This window comes from Rutidosis leptorrhynchoides, chromosome 5 (genome assembly GCF_046630445.1).
Source record: "Rutidosis leptorrhynchoides isolate AG116_Rl617_1_P2 chromosome 5, CSIRO_AGI_Rlap_v1, whole genome shotgun sequence".
Lineage (NCBI taxonomy): Eukaryota > Viridiplantae > Streptophyta > Magnoliopsida > Asterales > Asteraceae > Rutidosis > Rutidosis leptorrhynchoides.
In genome coordinates this window covers 287,923,011-287,930,414 of record NC_092337.1, presented here as the reverse complement: position 1 = coordinate 287,930,414, position 7,404 = coordinate 287,923,011, and the positions used below count along the sequence as shown (strand labels likewise).

The 7,404-nt window shown below is 28.8% G+C and overlaps 1 long non-coding RNA gene across 3 annotated transcripts; it reads left to right on the top strand.

Moving 5' to 3' along the window:
- Positions 1-2,858: 2,858 nt before the first annotated feature.
- On the top strand, positions 2,859-7,189 carry LOC139847161 (uncharacterized). 3 transcript variants are annotated; one of them, XR_011759351.1, is made up of 5 exons: positions 2,859-3,305; positions 4,934-5,057; positions 5,182-5,960; positions 6,133-6,314; positions 6,985-7,189. It is a non-coding gene; the product is annotated as an uncharacterized lncRNA (long non-coding RNA). The 3 variants fall into 3 exon arrangements; XR_011759350.1 differs by lacking the exon at positions 2,859-3,305 and adding an exon at positions 3,312-4,544; XR_011759349.1 differs by lacking the exon at positions 2,859-3,305 and having other exon boundaries at positions 4,578-5,057.
- Positions 7,190-7,404: the final 215 nt, after the last annotated feature.

The window sequence follows — 7,404 nt, the reverse complement described above, 5'->3', positions numbered from 1 at the left end:
TGATGATGTGTTAAAATATAATTGGGTTAAGTATTAAAAGAGGATAAAAATAATATTTTTAAATTAATAAAAAAATAAAATAAACAAGTGACACACGTTTCTTTTGGTGTCACTTTCTTACTGACGCCTAAAAAACGCCTAAAGTGACACACGGATACAGGAGGAGGGAGGCGTTTCTTGGTGTCCACATGGACAAGTGACCCCGTCACTTGACCCCTATGCAAGTAGGGATGGCAATGGTCACCCGATCCACCCGCTTTGTGATGGATATGGACGAACTTAAATGGATATGGATACGGATATGGATAAACCTAAATGGATATGGATATGGACATGGATGGAAAGTTTCATCCATGGATATATCCATTACCACCCGAAATACATATACAAATACATAATTATAAATATATGCTTATATATTTACTATTACAAGTTCATTACTATTAGATTTATATTTTACTTTCAACCTTATAATAAAATAACTATAATATATTAAAATAAAACACGCATATCTGATAAAATAAACTTACAAGTTTCATATATAATTTTTCATAATCCATGTTTTATAGTAAAATTTAACATATTTTGTTATATCTTCGACAAAGATTACAGATTTTTATCGATAGATTTTAATTATGTAATGTTATATTTATTTATGCTATACTACGTTTTTATTTTAATCGCATATTAGAAAATATCGTAACATTTTTTTAATATCCATTGGATATCCATTAACCCGCTTAATCCATTGGATATGGATATGGATGGATGTCCTAAAACTAAACGGATATGGATATGGATATGGATGAACAACAACTAAATGGATATGGATATGGATACGGCATCACCCGCTCCATATCCGATCCATTGCCATCCCTATATGCAAGTGGTCTAAAGGGTGCTGAATTCTGAATCTTCTTTCTATATATATATATATATATATATAAAAGTATCAAGAAGAGAATATTTATATTATCTTATAAATTTGTAAAATGATGATACTTATATATATATATATATATATATATATATATATATATATATATATATATATATATATATATATATATATATATATATATATATATATATATATATATATATAAGTATCAAGAAGAGAATATTTATATTATCTTATAAATTTGTAAAATGATGATAATATCACTTTTGCTTATGTGGCAATGTCTCATGAAAAACCTTTTGTTTTGCTTGTCACAAAATTTTAAAATTAAATATTAAATAATTGAAATTGTAGAATAGTAGTACTACTTTATATTTAAAATTAAAAATTAACAATGCTGCTAAAAAGTAATTAATGTCAATGCATTTACGAAAACTTTTAACACGTATACTTAAATTTTAATAGTCTAAACCTAAATACACAATGAATTTAATAAATGCTGTAACTATACCATACGATATTTTCGTTATTTATAATTTTTTTTATTTATATTCTTTCTACATTCTTTGAAGATTTTCTAGACAAACTTCTATCTACATACCAATACCAATTAATTATAATACGGAGTATAGAACAAGCTTTAATGTGATTAATTAGTCTACATAAAGTAAATCTAATAATGTCAATTATTAAATTTTTTTATATATTTGATTTAAATAAACATGTGAATTCATTAATCTTTTAACTAGTACTATGATATTATATCTCTATTATAAATCTATCTATAAGTTCTATTAAATTCCTAAAATGATGACATCATAAATATGCTTTTCCATTCATTAAAAAAAATCAAAAAAGAAAAAGAAACATTTAGAGACAATGTACATGATGTCATAATTCTTAATTAATTTAAAATTAAATAATTAAGGAAATCTTTTATAAAAGGAAATAATAATCTCTCACATTTACAAATTTTAAAGCATATTGTACAACCTTTATATAATAATTCTATTTTAATTTTTCTAAAAAAATTTCAAAAGGCATTTGTTATTATCACTAATAATTATTATTAAAAATATAAATACTCAACTTTGAGCAAACTTTATTATTATTATTTATTTATTTTTATTATACTAATCATAATTATAATTATTATATTATTAATATTCTAATATGGATTCTCTTTACGAGATTAATTACGTTACATATGTATGCGACAATACATGTCTCTATATATTTGTAAAAACAACGACAAGTTTTCTTAATCGAACGGGTCATTAAAATAAATGGCTTTAACATTTACATTTACTTAATACCTAAAACATGTCATTAAATTATTTCGTTTAAATAAACTCGTGATTTCACGAGTCATTTCACTAGTTTACTATTAAAGGACTAATAATAAAATAAATAAAATTAAAAGTTAATTTAATGATCATAACAATTGTAAAGGATTAACGAGGATCATATATATGAAATAAAGGACCATTAACATAATTAAAAATTACAAAAAAATAAACACGGTTTTTGAGGAGAATGTTAAACGTAACTATGTTTAAACATTTACTATAAATTGTTAATTTTCATATTATAACGTATTTTTCATATTCATTCATTAATTAAAATGTGTAATTTTATATTAAAAATATTAACTTTACAATTAATGCTTAAACATAGCCCGAGTTACGTTTATCATATTTTTATTAAGTACAAAAAAACATCAACATAGTTTTCTTATCTCTCTCTAATAAAATTAAATGTTCAAATTAATTTTCGGTTATACTATTTTTTTACTGTATTAAATATTGTGCATGATCAAAATTGGGGTAAGAATCACCTCTTTTAATAATTACCGTTAGTTTGACTTTGAGGGTTGTGTTTGACTGACGCTGGATGCGTATCTATAAATACGGTAAGCGTTGATATACGTCAATAAAAATAAAAACACCCAAATCAGTTTCCGGTACAAAATTCATCCGTTCAAACCCCCCTAATCAATCTCGCTGGTATTTGAACAACCCTAATCAATCACGCTCGTACTTGAACCCTAATCAATCGCAGATCACAAGGTGGTGTTTTTGTTTTTGTTTAATCAAAGTTCATCCGTTCAAACCCTAATCAATCACGCTGGTATTTGAACCCTAATCAATCGCAGATCACAAGGTGGTGTTTTTGTTTAAACAAAATTCATCCGTTCAAACCCTAACTAATCACGTTGGTATTTGAACCCTAATCAGTCACGCTGGTATTTGAACCCTAATCAATCACGCTGGTATTTGAACCCTAATCAATCGCAGATCACAAGGTGGTGTTTTTGTTTAAACAAAGTTCATCCGTTCAAACCCTAATCAATAACGCTGGTATCTAAACCCTAATCAGTCGCAGGGAAGATCACACTCACAAGGTGTTGTTATTATTTTTATTTTTATTTTATTTTTCCTAATTTTACTTAAATTTAGGGTTCCTTTGTCGTTGTTGTGATACTTATAGCCTCACTCACTATCCTTAATTAATTCTGCACTCAGTATGGATGCATATAACAGTACTAATCGTGACACAACTCAAGTGTTTAAAGCGTCGAAATTAGGAAATCCTTTGAGGATTTTTGAGGATGTTGATAGTCAAAATGTTGGATTTAAGACATCAGAACAGAAACTGCTGCTAAACTCAATTGAAATTGTTAAGAAAGAAGTTATGGAAGAATTAGATGGATTGAAGAGAACACCATCTGCTATTAAGGCAGAGCGTGATAGAAAGCTAAGAATTTTAATGTCAATGAGGTGAGGTAATATTAGGCATAGGCGTTTTTTGTTTTTAGTAATAGCATTGGTGATATTAGGGTCTGTGAGTTATATAACACATTTATAGATCAGAACCTAAGAGTGCACATGACATCTTGTATCACAGCTAGTTATAATGTTGTTTGATGATATTTTGAGTTTTTGACTATGTTTCCAATTATAATGTTGCTTAATGATATTTGATCATTCTTGTATTTGTTCTATTTTGTTTAAACTCATATGTATAACCGCAAGGTCTGCTAAATTATTAGTTGTCATCTGCCGTAATTGACTAATTTGACCATAAGGTAAAGTAGTTTAACTAAGTTATTTTTTGCTTCAGTTTAAATGATTTTGTTTTTTTTTTTAAAAGTAAATACATTTGAGACATTAGGAGTTAATTTGATTGCAAGACTCGAAACTTTGGATATATATTCATATGGATAGCTTCTGTCTTTGTGTATGTATGTCATCCTTTTTAGAATTTATAAGTTCAAATTCATTGCGGTTGATAAAGCTGGAATAGGATTTCATATCGTTTCCACTGTATGTTTGATTTTATGGTTAATAAGCATATGCAGTTTGAGTAAGTGGGCATGCAATTCAACGAGTTGATAATTAACTGAAAGGGGTAAAATATGGAAGGAGGCTTCTGAATACAAAAAGCCCAAATGCAGAGTAGTTCATTTCTCATATTATTTAGTTTTTGGCCCAGAACTTAACAAAACCATTTCACAGGTATATCGTTCTTACTCAGTTCCTCTTCATCATCGCATGAGCATATCCATTCCATTCACGGAAGCTTTACAAGAAAGCCCTTAGCAGAATCATTCATCATCTTCGTTGCCAGTATTAGTTTGCAGGTTTGTTCATCTATTTACAAATCAGTATTAGAATCGTTCTCAAACTCATTCGTAGCTTTCTTCATTTTATCAATTTTCAAGTTAAGGTTTCATCAGTTAGTTGTATCTATTAGTTTAGTTAGGGTTTCATCAATTAGTTGTATCTATTAGTTTAGTTAGGGTTTATTCAATTCGCTTATTCAGTAATTGATTCATAGTTTGAAATCGGAGATTACTTGCTTGCTGCATTGAATTGATTGATTCACAGGTTAGGGTTTTGGAGTTGATATTCAGAAGCTGAAATCAAAACTTTTACTATAACAAATTGCTTATAATTGTAGTCTATTTCATATCCTCTTTCTTGTAACTAATCATATAAAGTCGTATTAATATCAATGGTTAATTAACAGATTTCTGCAAATATAGTTATGGAGTTTAAAGTGAACAGAATTGTCTACATCTGGATGATATATTGATGGTATACTAAGATTGAAGAACTGTCCTCATGTGGAAGTTGTTGATGATTATGGTGTTGTAAGTGCTCCATGTTGATTATATGTACTTGCCATTTTCTTACGGAAGATAATATTAATTAGATTTGCATCAACTTCGATTTTTTAAGTCTTTAATCTGACTGTTTCCCTGGAAATGTTTACAGGATGCACTACTATTGTACATTACGGAGTATAAATCCAGTTAACAGTTGTGAGTAATCTTTACTGTCTTTTTGGTTAAACAGTAAGCACTCATTCGACCAATTACATGATATCTTTTGTGAAATTTTATCCTTCTTTTTGTGATTTGGTAATTGAATACGTGGTTAACTATAGAGGTGAAAGATATATATATTTTTTGCTATCGTACAGTGCCCCATACATATCTTGTTAAAAGTGCAAAAAGACTTCAGGTGGAGGGTCTTGCGATATTAATTCTCTTGACTTACTCTTTTTAAGTCAGCTAATGTGCTAGATCAGTGGATCAACTTAACCACCCAGAGCCGGGTTCGTTTTGTTCGGCAGAACAGTGATGCTTGTCAATTTTATACATTAAGTTGGGTATTGCCCTCATGTTTCTACACAAACAATACTCATGTACAATAGCTTTATGCTAATATTCCGCGTCTTTATTTATGTCCAGGCTTCTACAACTATTTTGTCAGGTGGTTCCTTGTCTCTAAAAATTCGTTGACATATGACAAATATACATGTACTATTCAATCAAAAATTTTATCAGTTCACAAACTATAGCTTGATCAGCTATAGAGAGCTATCATAAGGCCCGTGTTTCCAAAATGATCAAAGATCACTACTCATATAGATCTTTGACTAAATCGTTGTTGTTTGACTATGCAGGTATCTACTTCCATGAAGGACTTTTGTCATGATGTATTCGATGTGATAAAGGAAAAGAAAGATCCAAAGTCTGAATTAAACAGTGGTAAAATGTCTATTACTTTCAACTCTTAGTCTTTTCACTTGTTGCCATTTTCACCGTGGGTATGAGTTGTTACTTAAGAATAGAATGCAAACAAACTAAGATGTGTAAACTTATTTAATGTCTGCCATATTTTGCTTGAGTGGTTATCTTATCATATATGCTTTCTTATCAGGTACCTCTATCCCAGCCTCGTCTGTTGATCAATATTTGTATTTGGGGATGTTTGGATTGAGTTATGGTATCTTGAAGTAATCATAATATGTTGAAATAATTCGGGTTATGCAAAAAGAGTAACTGTACTAGCTCATTTATACAGATCACATAAATCAAGGTTGCATGCTAGCTAATTCGCAGGTTAGGTCTCATTCTGAACAACCGTCGATTAAACTTAAAATTTAGAAATCAAAACTGAACTCAAATGGTTACTGATAGAAGTCCTTAGGCGTGGATTTAAAAACCAAATTCAATTTTTAGTGTTATTCAAGCTTTAGTGTTGACTTTTTATAAGTTATCCACTTGATTTTAGAGTCCAAACTTGGTGGACCAGCTAATTATAGATGGATGTATCCGGCCGAACGGTAATTGATTTTTCTTGTATAATTTAACCATTTAAACTTGCTATGTAATGTGATATATCATATATTTATTTGTCTTTTGTTTTCTTTAATCATTTGTAATAGGGTACTTGATGCTTTGTGTTACTAAACGATAGAAAAATCTACTTTTTCGATTTAGACTGTATTATGTATTTTAAAAGTAGTTGAATTATAAATGTATATGACAATGAATAATGTAGACTTGAAGGATGTTTATTCATTAATAATAGCTCCACTTTTATTTATTTGTCTTTTGTTTTCTTTAATCATTTGTAATAGGGTACTTGATGCTTTGTGTTACTAAACGATAGAAAAATCTACTTTTTCGTATTATTTTTAACTTGCTATATAATGATATTAGAGTATGAAACTACGTTTATGGTATGATTAACAAAAATATGATCATTGGTGTCTTTCATGTTCTTCAGTTGCGATGGAATTTTGTGGAAGCATTCAACCTGCTGATTATTCAATTGATTACTTCAAGATTTTGGTTTGCAAGCTGGATTATGATATGAAGAATGTTCACTGGAAGATTTTGGTTTCGATTTAGACTGTATTATGTATTTTAAAAGTAGTTGAATTATAAATGTATATGACAATGAATAATGTAGACTTGAAGGATGTTTATTCATTAATAATAGCTCCACTTTTATTATTCAGTTTTGTTTGATAAAAAGTATACCTCTACTCATCAAAAAGTAATAGGTCTATTAAAGCTTAGCATAACTTCGTGCAGTATAAGGTTTTTGACGATTCCAACTGTCAAAAAGTATAATGTTTTTGACGCTTTTAGACGTCTGAAAAGTGAAGTGTTTTTGACGCTTTTAGCAGCCAAAAAATGGAGA